Source organism: Equus asinus, chromosome 2 (genome assembly GCF_041296235.1).
Source record: "Equus asinus isolate D_3611 breed Donkey chromosome 2, EquAss-T2T_v2, whole genome shotgun sequence".
In the NCBI taxonomy this organism is placed as follows: domain Eukaryota; kingdom Metazoa; phylum Chordata; class Mammalia; order Perissodactyla; family Equidae; genus Equus; species Equus asinus.
Genome location: NC_091791.1, coordinates 135,000,567 through 135,014,745, shown reverse-complemented (window position 1 = coordinate 135,014,745; position 14,179 = coordinate 135,000,567). Strand labels below are relative to the sequence as shown.

Sequence of the window (14,179 nt, the reverse complement as noted above, 5' to 3'; positions counted from 1 at the left end):
GTCCTGGATGTGATGCTGCCCATAAAACCTACTGCATAAGACTTCCTGTTTCAGTAAGTCACCTACAGACATCATTTACTGTAAGCTTCACCAGACACAGCACTATTTCAAAGAACCAGCAGGTCTCGGTTCTCAGAGTCACACTGATTAAGGAAGATACAGCCTCGGGTTCCCAGTTTAGATAGATCTCCAGTTATCACATCTTCTTGCCCTAAAGTGAAAGTAGTACATTTATCAATTACTACCTAGAATTTGTAAAAAACCAAAAAATCCAGCCAAATGAACTTAAGGCAATTAATAGTTAAAACAAGAAACCACTTTTATGTAACTCAGATTGCTTACCATGTTTATTTAGGGCAAAGAGGACAGGTTGGCCTATTGCCTCCACCATCCAGAGAGCATCTCTTTAAGTGGGCAGTATGATTAGGGGTAAAGATAATAAATGGCACTACAACTTTAAAGAAAAAAGCCAGAGGTCTTTTTCATTTTCACTAACTTAATTCTACTAGTATATTAGTATACTATGCAGAAACATTTCCAAAACAGTTAGCAGTTAATAGCAAGGATGATTTCTTCTCGTGCCAAGTTTTCTGAAGGGATTACTTATCAAAATCAGAAAGTAGGGGCCGGTCCCATGGCTGAGTGGTTAAGTTTGTGCGCCCTGCTGCAGCGGCTCAGGGTTTCGCGGTTCGGATCCTGGGGGCGGACATGGCACCGCTTGTCAGGCCATGCTGAGGTGGCATTCCACATGCCACAACTAGAAGGACCCACAACTAAAAATATACAACTATGTACCAGGGGGCTTTGGGAAGAAAAAGGAAAAATAAAATCTTAAAAAAAAAAAATCAGAAAGTAGTTTATTATAAAAAGATCTTTTTAAGCCTTGTTTAACACCACTGGAAATGGTATAGAGTATGTATACTATTAACATGCTAAAACATGTCTGCTTTAGACAATGCTAAACTGTTTTCTAAACTACAGGACATGATCCATTCGTGGAGTGTGAAATTAAATAAATTCAGTGGGCCCTGACCAACACATTATTCAAAGAAAAACAGTATAAAATAAAAAAGAGAGTACATCACATTTAGTAAGGATTATTATTTCACGGAACTTTTGCTTCAGACACACACATGTTAAATTGTGTATGTACTGGATCACAATATAATATTTACTTTTTAGTTTGAGTTATAGTAGAAAAAAAATAAAAGCCATCAATAAAAACCTTCTGGAACAACAGTTTCAATTATTTCACTTTGAGATGAAAAGCTTAGGTCAGTGATTGGACTAGTTTCTACGACTTTCCCAAACTATTAAACATGATATTCTGATCAATCTGTTGGCAAGAAAAATGAGAACTTTTTTAGCAGCTGAAAGTCTGGAGTGAGGATGAGTAGAGTGAGGTAAAAGGGGGTAGGGAACGTCATTTATAAATAGAGTCAAAAACAGATCTATACCCCATTTCAAGAGGGTGAGACTCTGAAGTTCTTACAGAGGCCTATGCTTTGTTAAGCAAATGTGTAAAACTTTCTACATTATAGTGGTGAGAAAAAAAACTAGAATGAATCACTCCCAAAAGCATGATACTCTGCAGAAGAAAAATACTGAAGTATTTTTATTTTTTTCAATATTATGCACAATTTCAAAGTTATATACTGATTTCTCCATGTAACCTCACCCAATTTCAATAACGAAAATTTTGAAGCAAACCCGAGATGTTATATTATTTCCTCAGTAAATATTTCATTATGGATCTCTTACTAGATTTGAAGTATTCTCTCAGAACAGATGGATTACTTGCTATTTGAAGACCTCTGCAATATAAATGTGGAAAATTAAAAGACCAAATGGAGACCCACGGACATGGAGAAGGTTATAGTACCAATGAGACATTCCAGCCATTCAGGAAGAAAAGTCCAAATAGGCTTTTGGTAAAAGGGTTGAAAGTGAAAAAACATAATAATGAACAGAGATCAAGGTAAAGTAACTGATTCTAGAAAAATTAAAACCATGGATTGTCAATGACATAAACTTGATCAGGCATAAACAGTCTAATATTTTCCTACCAAGAAGAATGTAGACCTCCATTCTAGATAATAATGCAAGTTTTAAGAGGAAATACAGATGTTATTAATGAAGTTGTAGCAGAAGTAGATGAATATTTATATGTAAAATTAGGCACTCAACTAATGTACAAATTGGAGAAGCCACAGTATCTGGAAACTTCACAGATCCCAGTGATACACCTACGACCTGTATCCCTGTATTTCTCGTCTTAATGAAAGTAGTAATGTTAACAGGAGCAATGTTAACTTAGTTTCTTCTTTTTTTTAGTCTTGCTTTATTGTTTATTAATTGCACAATTTCCTAAAGAGTGTGGCACATAAATTTTCAGGTTTGTTTAGAGCCAATTATGGTGAAGCTGCTGTTCCTGAGGAACAGTGGAAAGCTGTGTGAAGGTCATTGACTGATAACATCTAAAAGCAAATTTTAATTCTCTTGTACAGATGATATGCCTTACAAATTCTTTTTACATTTATTTTTCTTTTTTATTGAGGTATAACACATGAAGGGAAGTGCACAAATGTTAAATGTACAGCTCAGTGAATTTTTACATATCCATACATATTCCCATGGAATCATCTGGGAGAGAACACTTTCAGCACTCCGGTAGGCTTTTTGTGCCTCTTCCCAATCAACAATCCTCATCTACCACCATCCAAAGTAATCTGTTTTGACTCCAATTGCAAGAAATTAGTTTTGCCTATTTTGAACATAAATGGATGGAATTATACAATAACCACTCTTTCATGTCTGGCTTCTTTTGTTATGTCTGAGATTCATCCATTTTGTTGCATATATTAGTAGTTCATGCCTTTTTTTTCTTTTAATCGGGGGGGGGGGTAGTTCCCAGTTCTCTCTAGTTCATGTTTATTAGTCTGCATAATGACTTAGATGTTCTGCTACAAAAATTCTTGAACACATTCTTTGGTGCACATTTATATGCATTTTCTTGGGCACATACCGAGAGTGGAATTTCTGGGTCATAGAGTATTCAGATATAGAAACAACCAGAATGCTCATCACCTGATGAATGGATAAACAAAATGTGATATATCCATATAACGGATGAGGAAGTGAACAGTCTCCACTGAAGTGATCCACAAATAAGAAAGTATAAGTCCTCCTACATCAGAGGCCCATACTGTTAATAATAATAATTAAAATACAGGTTTCAGTGTGTTCAAGTCTTATCTTTTTGAGTAAAGTCAATACACTTATCAAATCCACTTTGCATTCCATCTAGTAGCATGTTAAGGCATAAAAGACAGTCCTTCTCAGAAAAAAGTCTTTGGGAAGCATGAGGTGAGCTATTATTCTCATTGGCCAGCAACGACAACCAGGGCAAAAAGGCAGTCACTCTATTCAGGTCTACCTTTCTTCATATTTCATCCTACTTCAGAATTGCTGCTGCTTCCTCCACATCAAAAAACTAACCTCTTGGTACCTTCAACTTAGCATTAAGAAGCTACCAATTTAATTCCATTCACAATAACCAAGAGGTGGAAGCAACCAAAATGCCCATCGATGGATGAATGGAGGACAAACTAATAAACAAAATGAGGTATATCCATATGATGGACTATTACCCAGCCTTAAAAAGGAAGGAAATCCTGTTACATGCTACAACGTGGCTGCACCTTAGGGACATTATGTTAAGTGAAATAAGCCAGTCACAAAAAGGTAAATAATTCCACTTTTATGAGGTATCTAAAGTAGTCAAATTTACAGAACAGAAAGTAGAATGATGGTTACCAGGGACTGGGGGACAGGGAAAAGGGAATGTTGTGTAAAGGGTAGTTTCAGTTGGGGAAGACGAAAAAGTTCTAGAGATCTGCTTCACAACAATAAGCATTTAATTAATCCTACTCAACTGTACACTTAAAACTGGCTAAGATGGTAAATTTTATGTTGTATTTTTACCACAATGTCAAAAAAAGTGAATTTGGGCAATCTGTTTTAAATGCACAAATGCCATTTTAGGAAAATAAGGAATTCTCAGACCTGTTAGTGTAACAGAAACTACTGTCATTTTGAGCATGGTCACTTCCAAATTTGTAATGGAAGAACACGGTCTTTGGAGGGACCACATCAAGATATTGTACTTCAAAAAAAAAAAAAAAGGAAGAAACCAACTTAATTCCAAATAAAATATAAATAAACGAAAACTTAACAAATCATTGGACTTCCTAAACTCTGATTTGTAGAATTTTAGGCGATGCAGTATTTTTTAGTAAAACTTTTGCTGCTTTAGTGGCTAGAACTGACAAATGCTTAACCTATGATCATCAGATTCCCATTCAAAGTCAAAAATCTTTCCTTGTGGGGAATAAGCATAAACATCAAAGCAGCACCAACTTGATTGAGAATTGCCTTTCTTTAGGAGATTACCTTAAAAATCTAACAGGAAAACACAAATTGTAAGATAATCTCTCTCTTGGTTATTAAAGTGATTATGAAAACAGTGCAACTGATAGATATAAGAATACAAAATCATGATTCACAATGTGTAACTTAGGACTGAACATAAATGAAATACTTTTATCTCTAATCAATAATTTATTGAAAAATAAAAAATTTCTCAAATGCAACCACACTTGAAATTTTCCCAAGTCTAATTCTAAATGTAGTTTCACAGGAAGGAGACATTATTTTAACCTATACCAAGTGATTAAACTACCTCTTAAACAAGTCCACCATAATATTCTATGAAGTCACATAATTATATTAGGAAGTTTGCACGTCCATTTTTACCAAGCCTATATACTTTTCTGGTAACAGCTTTTGAGATATAACTCACATACCATACAACTTACCCATTTAAAGTGTACAATTCACTGGGTTTTAGTATGTTTACAAACCAAACATATATCTTGAGTATACAGCTAGGAGAATTGCTATAACAAATGGTAACTCTTGTACTTAACTTTCTGATGAACTGTTAGACTGTTGTCCAAAGTAGCTGTATCATTCTACATTCCCAACGACAGTACATGAGGTCTCTGATTTCTTCATATCCTCACCAACCAACACTTGTTATTATCTGTTTGATCCTAGCCACTCTAGTAGGTATGATGTAGTATCTCACTGTGGTTTTGATTTGCATTTCCCCAAGGACCAATGATGTTGAGTATCATTTCATGTGCTTAATGGCCATCCCTATTCCATCTCTGGAGAAATGTCTATGCAAATCTTTTGCCCATTTTTAAATTGGATTACTTGTCTTTCTTTTTTTTGTGAGGAAGATTGGTCCTGAGCTAACATCTGTTGCCAATCTTCCTCTGTTTTTTATGTGGGATGCTGCCACAGCATAGCTTGATGAGTGGTGTGTAGGTCCATGCCCAGATCTGAACCCATGGACTTCAGGCCTCTGAAGCAGAGCACACATACTTAACCACTACAGCACTGGGTCAGCCCCGGATTACTTGTCTTTTTATTGTTGAGTTGTATGAGTTCTTTATATACCCTGAATACTAGTTCTTCATTATATATAATTTGCAAATATTTTCCCTTATTATGTAGGTTTCCTTTTTTTTTACTTTCTTTATGGTGTCCTTGGCAGCACAAAAATTTGTATTTTGATGAAGTCCAATTTATCTATTTTTTCTTTTGCTGTTTGTGCTTTTGGTGTCATATCTAAGAATCCACTGCCAGATCTGAGGGCATAAAGACTTACCCTTATGTTTTCTTCTAAGAGTTTTATAGTTTGGGCTTTTACATTTAGCTCTTTGATCCATTTTGGGTTAATTTTTGTATATGGTATGAAGCAATGGTTCAACTTCAGTCTTTTATTATGTGACTATCTAGTTGTCCAGCACCATTTGCTGAAAAAATTACTCTTTCCCCATTGAATGATGTTGGCACACTAGTCAAAAAGCAATGGACCACAGACTTATACCTGGATTCTCAATTCTATTCCATTGATCTATATGTCTTCTAATTTCAATACCACATTGTCTTTATCACTTTTGCTTTGTAGTAAGTTTAGAAATCAAAAAGTGTGCATCAGCCAACTCTGTCCTTCTTTTACAATATTGTTTTGGCTCTTCTGGGTCCCTTGCAACTATACGAATTCTGGGATCAGCTTGTCAATTTCTACAAAGAAGCCTGGGATTCTGACGGGGTTGTGTTCAATCTGTAGATCAATTTGAGGAGTACTACCATCTTAATGATATTAAGTGTGATCCATGAATGTTAACGTCTTCCATGTATTATGTCTTCTTTAATTTCTTTGATCAATGTTTTGTAGTTTTCAAAATATAAATTTTACACTCATTTTGTTAAATTTTTTCTCTTTGGATACTATCATAAATAGAATTGTTTTCTTGATTTTACTTTTGGATTAAACCTAGATACTTTTGTATAATAATCATTTGGATTTCTTCTAGCATGATCCATTCCCAGAAGCATATCATGTCTTTTAAATAGAAAAGTATTATTATCTTTATTTTATTTTATTTATTTTTTTAATTGCAGTAACATCGGATTGTAACATTATATAGCTTTTGGATGTACATTATAATATATTTTGAATTTTGTGTAGATTACATCATGTTCACCATCCAAAAACTAATTATAGTCCATCCCCTCACATGTGAGCCTAATCACCCCTTTTGCCCTCCCCCCTTTCCCTATGGTAATCACCAATCCAATCTCCAATGCTATGTGTTTGTCATTGTTTCTATCTTCTACTTATGAGTGAGCTCATACGGTATTTGACTTTCTCCCTCTGACTTAATACCCTCAAGGTCCATCCATGTATTATTATCTTTTAAACCTCAACTAGGGAACTCTTTTACACATATGAATTTTCCAGATAAGTGACAATCCAATAAAATTTAAAAAGAAAAATCATTTACAATGGAAATGTTCCTCAAGTTTCAGGTTTCATAAAGAGACTATCTGGTGCTTGCTTTGGCCAGCATATATACTAAAACTGGAACAATACAGAGAAGAATAGCATGGCCCTTGTGCAAGAATAACAGACAAATTTGTGAAGCAGTCCATGTTTTTATAAACTTCCAGTTATAAAATAAATAAGTCATGGGGATGTAATGTACAGCAAGATGACTACAGTTAGTAAGGCTGTATTGCATATTTGAAATTGGCTAAGAGAGTAAATCTTAAAAGTCCTCATCACAAGAAAAAAATTTTCTAACTATTTATGGTGAGGGATGTTAACTAGACTTATTGTGGCAATCATTTTGCAATAAATACAAATATCAAATCATTACATTGTACATCTGAATCTAATATCATCTTTTTTTTAATCCTTTTTTTTTCCTGCTTTTCTACTCCCCAGATTCCCCCCAGTATATAGTTGTGCATTTTTAGTTGTGGGTCCATCTAGTTGTGGCATGTGGGATGCCGCCTCACTGTGGCCTAATGAGTGGTGCCATGTCGTGCCCAGGATCCGAACTGGCGAAACCCTGGGCCGCCGAAGTGGAGTGCACGAACTTAACCACTGGGCCACGGGGCCGGCCCCTGAATCGAATATAATCTTATATGTCAATTATACCTCAATTTAAAAATTTTTTTTAAAAGAAAGAATACTTGATTTTTTTCCCTGATGAATCTGGTCAAGATGAATAATAATTACTCCACTTGAGCAACACCCTTACTGGTTAATCAAATATATAAGGCTATTCTGTCCAGACTGCTCTGCTTTGTGTAATTTGTCCTATCCATTGCTATCACTCTGTCAGTGATCACTTCTTGATATATGTACTACCTTCTCCTATGTTTCTACTCTACGGAAGACTAAGAAAACTAAATAAGCTTGTTAGAAATGCGTATAAAATAAGAACACAGAGACTTTAAAGGCAAAGATTGAAGGTCTAAAGTACAGGAACTTTTGGGTATCTATTTTGGCTCCTACAAAATTTTTTATTTTTATTGTTGTTCTGGTTTGCTTGCTAGCCCTCAGCTTTGTTGCAGAGAGCTGGAGCTTGTTAAAAGACACTATATGCAGTTTTACCATAACGTGGCTAAAAATTTCAGCAAATGTAATTTATAATTCTAATTTATATTAATGTTAACATATTCTATATAAATTTTTGTGAAAAATACTACATTTAGCCTTGATTATTCTGAAATATGAATATATTAGAGTAGAATAAAACTGCGGAAAAGTAATTACACTTGTATCACTGATGTGTACATTTCTTGCTCAATATACATAAAATAAAACTAACGTATCCAGTAAGCTATAGAGGAAGATATGTTGTATTTCTAATAACAATCTAAATTAATGAAAATGTTTATTGTGTTATTTACCTACAATAACAATAAAAACTAGAAGTAACTGGAAGTCCAATTATATGGTAAGAGTTGCAGTAATGAACTTGAAGAAATAGAACGTAGCCATTAAATAACTTATAACCATGAAGATCACATAGCAATCTAGTAAATACAAAAGAAAAATCCCAAAGCATGTCCAACTTTATATGAAAGTATATATCTATGTATATGTGTATATATATATACATATACACACAATTGAATAAAAACTTTAATTTTCTGTGATGTTGCAATTCTGCCTACCAAAACCAAACAAAAACAAAACAAATCAAACTTCATGAACTGGAATTATCCTTAACCTCTCTAGTCTGGATGTTCAAATCCAAACAATCTATTATTTAGATTAATCCATCGGACCACTGAAGTGGGGCATGTGAACTTAACCACTATGGCACTAGGCCAGCCCCCTTTCCAAGGTTTTTTTTTTTATTGCCTACAGAATAAAGTCCAAACTCTATATCATGGCCCACGGCTATTCAAGAACAGGCTCTGCTCACATCTCTAGCCTCTCTTCCCACTCTATCCTATTCAAACAAAAACCTAAGGGTAGAATAAGGTACAATGTTTATCTTCCACTTCGATTTTATTCAATTTCAAAATAGACATTTTGCAAATTAAAGATAAATCAAAATTTGATTATTAATTAGCCAATGCTTTCCCTCTTCATCTCCTAAAAATCTCTGAAGGTTAAAGTTGGACATGGTCTACCATAGAAACTACATCGTGTTACTTAAAGAAAAGATCATTAGCCATCATTCTATACTTTATTTATATTTCTTTTCCTGGTAATTATATTAAATGTCAATAACAATCACCTTTGGAATTAGATATTTATTCCAATGTCCTTTTTAACCTTTTTTTCTGGCATGTGGTATTTCAACTGCACACTTAACCAATAAATGGTGAGATTATATGGTATATAATGGAAATATCTGTTTAGATGTGCCAGATCTGAGCTCTATTTCAAACTCTGTGGCAAACTAGTTTATTTTACCTTGACCAATTAATTTAATTTCTAATTTCTCTCATCTTAAAAATGATGAAGTTTTGACTAGATAACGCCAAAGTTCCTTACAGGTCTAAAACTTAAGTAACTATTGTTTTTGTTGATGTGGACTTCATATGTCGATTAAATCAGTCTAAGTTACCAAGAGCTTTTTGGGAGCAAGGTCCCACTCTTGTTCATACTAAACTCACAGCCATCTTTTTCCTCTAACTGTTACTAATCTAGTTGTCAGATCTGAAATTGGATAGTAGGGTTCCTGAATCATGGTCAGATCTTCTGTTCAACTCATTGCTTATTTAAGATACTGTTGAATCCTGATTATATTAACCAGTCAGTGTATTAGCTGCCCCACATCAAGCACTGTGTTATGTGAGGATTTCAATTCACAGGTGAACCAGATGGAACCAAAATAGTGAGCTCTATTGTTTAACATCAGTGATGACAATGGGTGGTTAAAACAACTACAAATCTACTTAATTATCTTACCAGCCAGCTCAGATTTCTATATGTGTTACCACAATATCACAAAAGTCTGTCAAATAAAACCTGGCTGAATAAAAATGTACAATATATAGAGACATCTGGTTTAACATGACAGATAAAATGTCGGCATTTAGCTCTATTCCTTTCCAAAACCACACTGAAATGACAACAGAAACAAAAAAGGACAAATAAAATAGTAAAGAAACAGCAGACTAGAGATGTAAACTTTTTGGAAAATGAGAAGTGAAGAGTCAAACGGTACCCGACTTAGCAGACCTGAGAACGCTGACCTATACCACAGAAGAGGAATCAAAACGCGAAGATTACCTAGTGATATTGGCAGAAATTTTACAATTTTGTTGGATACTTGAGAGGAAGAATTGATGACAAGTATGTAGATAACTAAGAAAAATTTTTTTAAAAATCAGGTTATCAGTAATTTTTAATTCTGAGAGAAGGTAGGAAGGGGATGTATTAGGAAGGAAATAGAGTAATAGTGTTCTCATAGCTCAGCTGTGAACAATATTTCTACAACCATAACACTGAAAATGTAGAAAAATGGCTTAACCAAAAAGTATGACATAAATATATTGGGAAAATGTGGGGAGTACAGCATGTGATTGGGGATGCTGGGTATGAGAAAAATCACTAAATAATATCTCAGGTTAAAAAATTAAGAAATAATAATATTTAGAAAAAAGGAGGTATCTAGAGGACATGGTTACAAGAGTTGAAATGCTTGCCTGTAGGGAACAGGACTTTAAAGTCTATGTCACATGATTATTCTCATTAAAATTAAACTACAAAAAATATATATCTATAGCATTCTCTTGTCCTAGTAACCCCAACTCCAAACTCAGGAAAACACTGGATTAATCTCGCATGATCAGTTCTTTGAAAGCCCACTAAAGCTGGCAGGGAGATCCACTTCCTTTGATAAGAGCTTTGCCTTTTTCTGGAAAAATAGGCCATAAGTTCAGACAGTTTTCTCTGTAGAATGCATGATGACATCATGTAAATACTGATTCTGAACTCTCCTCATAATCACATCCATAATCATCCTAGTTTTGTAGTCCTGCTCAACAACTCCAAATTGGTTTAGCAATCCTGGAAATTTTACCACTAAATTCTCCTGATTTAGTAGGCAAGATGTCAATGCATAATCCTGCAAGTAGTATATCTGTGACACTTCTATAATTACCATACTAATGTGACGCAGACGGTGATTCACTGAATGTGGTTAAAACTGTTTACTCCTACTATTTTTTGATGGAAGATGCTATTGACAGAAAGAATTCTTCCTCAAGATCTGTTAAAGCTGCTTAATTGTAACAAATTATGCTTGAGTTAGAACAAATAGGGTGCAATTCCAAAAGAAATTTAAACTATGATACTACTAGAAACAAGAATTTCATATACCTTTATGGTTTTTTCCAAGAAAGTTAAAACGTATTATTTCTGGGGTTATAATTTTAAATTGAATCATTCCACAACAAACAGGGGAACGAAAACAAATAATATAATCTGTTACATACTTGTGAAGTGGGAACAAAAACATCTCTTACTGAGGGGAAAAAAAATATTTTGTCAGGTCTACAACTTACTTTTAAATAGCTCAAAAACACATACACACAAATACACACATATGTAGGCATACCTCCAAAGAGATAAAGCACACGGGATAAATATTAATAACTGGTAAATCTTGGTGATAATATATTATGGATATTCACCATCCTATTCTTTTTACTTTCTTGTAAAATTTTGAAAATTTTCTTCACACAGTTAAGAAAAATTAAAACAAAATTTCAAACAATGTTTTGTATTATGTATACAAACCAAGTGCTCACTATGTATCAATCACTGTCTTAGGTGATTATATACATTATCTGAATTATATTTCCACAACAAACCTATAAAGTAGATATTATTATTACCCTTATATTACAGAGGAAAAAAATGAAACTTGGAAAGGCAATCTGACTGCACAACTCTTACTTTTAACCACCTGGGGAAGAAAGTAATGACATGACTTCTAAACCTTGTTTTAGTTTGTTCCATCCACGGACCCTAAAAATCTGCAAACTTACAGGAAAACCTTAACAATGTTATAAAAACACAATATATCAGGGGCTGGCCCCGTGGCCGAGTGGTTAAGTTCGCGCGCTCCGCTGCAGGTGGCCCAGTGTTTCGTTGGTTCGAATCCTGGGCGCGGACATGGCACTGCTCATCAGACCACGCTAAGGCAGCGTCCCACATGCCACAACTAGAAAGACCCACAACGAAGAATATACAAGTATGTACCGGGGGGTTTTGGGGAGAAAAAGGAAAAAAAATAAAATCTTAAAAAAAAAGAAACAAAAAAAACAAAAAACACAATATATCAGTTTTTCTATTTCATTGACTGGCTTGGTTTTTGGCTGATACAGACTTACTTCCATTTATTTAAAATGTTAAGATTTCCTAAGAAACTATGAATAAAAAAGTAACATTTGGGGTCCGGCCGGGTGGCCGAGTGGTCAAGTTCGCACACTCTGCTTTGGCGGCCCAGGGTTTCGCTGGTTGGAATCCTGGGCACGGACACGGCACTGCTTGTCAAGCCATGCTGAGGTGGCGTCCCACATGCCACAACTGGAAGGATCCACAACTAAAAATACACAATTATGTACCGGGGGCCTTTAGGGAAAAAAAGGAAAAATAAAATCTTAAGAAAAAAAAAAAGGCACACACACTTCTCATGTACTGTGACTGCTGTAACAAAATACCACAAACTGGGCAGCCTAAACAACCGAAAAAAAAAAAAAAAAAACTAACATCTGATTTTACAATGCTTTCACTTTCACCTAAAGAAGAAACACTTTCGAATCTTACGTTTTATCTTAAGCCCACATTCTTTCAGATGAATGATTTTCAAAATTTTTTAAAGCATCAGAACCTTATCTTTTAAACAAAATATTATTGAAAACTCAATATATAGGTAACAGAGAGAGTCCTGCCTGCTCGTTTTTCCTTTGCCATTCCTTAGTAGTGGGAAACACGGACTCCAAGACTTTGTGGGACACAAAATGAAACCAATTACTTTAGATCATAAACATCTATAAACTGTTAATGCTGTCAAACACCAAAAACAGAACTGGCTGGTAGGAGTTGAAGTTACAAATTCCAATTTAAGTTCATTAGCAATACTTAAGTAATTCATACAAGGAAAGAACAATGTGCAGAGAAGTTGTCATGTATACCCTACTTTAGTCACAGAAATAAGTGTCTTATTTTAGAAGCCAGGAAGGAGTATGTCACAGGACAAGCCAATTTACCTTTGTCAGAAACATCCTTCTGTGCTAATGTACTTTTGCATGTCATCAGATACCAAAGACGGCAAAGAGCAAAAAGGCCAATTCTTCATGTTTCCATTTTCTTTTTTGCAAGTAAAAACATTCCCTAACAATATCTCATTTCACAAGGATAATAAGAAGATTATTAAAATTATATGCAAGACACTCTAGTCTAAAGGGTCTCCCATAAACATAGGTACATACCTATTAGGATGTGAAGGAAATATCCATCTACTTACTTTTGCAACTAAGAAGGAAAACAAGCTATTATTTGTAGACTAGAAATATATATTTTCTTAATTCTGAAGGAATAGAATCATTTGTATCTTAATGTTTACATGATTTTCTCCAGGTCTGATTCAGCAGAAGACTCAAAACTTAAAAAAAAAAAAAAAAAAAAGGCCTTAAAATATTCCCCATGATTTTCAATTAATAAAAAAAACCCTTGCAGATCTGTTTCCACTCCATCATGTCCTCCTCCCTTTTATCCATGATCACCATTCATCAATCAATCTTTCCCAAATCTTCAAAATTCCCCTTTCTATTGAGGCAATATACACAGGTAAGACTCCATAGAAATAGCCTTTCCATTGCAAAATAGGCAAAGGCCACAAAGAAGCAACTCTTAAAAGAAAAAAGATAAATGTGTAAAGATGTTTAACTTCAATCATGAACACATACACATTTAACAAGACACCATCTTACCCTATCAGACTAGCATAGATGAAAACATTCTTGATAATGTTCAAGGTTTTTGAAGGGGCAGGGAACTACTCCTCCCCTCACCCCCACACAAAGTAAATGGAAACTATATTTCTGGAGGACAAATCGACAATGTGTAACAAAATCACAAATACAGCCATGCACAGCAGAATGACATTTCAGTCAACAACAGACCACATATATGACAGTGATCCTATAAGATTAGTATCATATAGGTTAGGTGTGTAGTAGGCTACACTATCTATACTTGTGTAAGTACCCTCTATGATCGCAT

General features: G+C 34.5%; 1 protein-coding gene and 1 non-coding gene across 16 annotated transcripts in view; one reads left to right on the top strand and one right to left on the bottom strand.

The window, feature by feature from the left end:
* The window catches only part of CSNK1G1 (casein kinase 1 gamma 1), a 195,632-nt gene that overhangs the window by 100,468 nt on the left and 80,985 nt on the right, over positions 1–14,179 (bottom strand). The window lies entirely within an intron of this gene.
* On the top strand, positions 6,967–7,074 carry LOC123283581 (U6 spliceosomal RNA). The gene has a single exon (XR_006524264.1). It is a non-coding gene; the product is annotated as a U6 spliceosomal RNA (small nuclear RNA).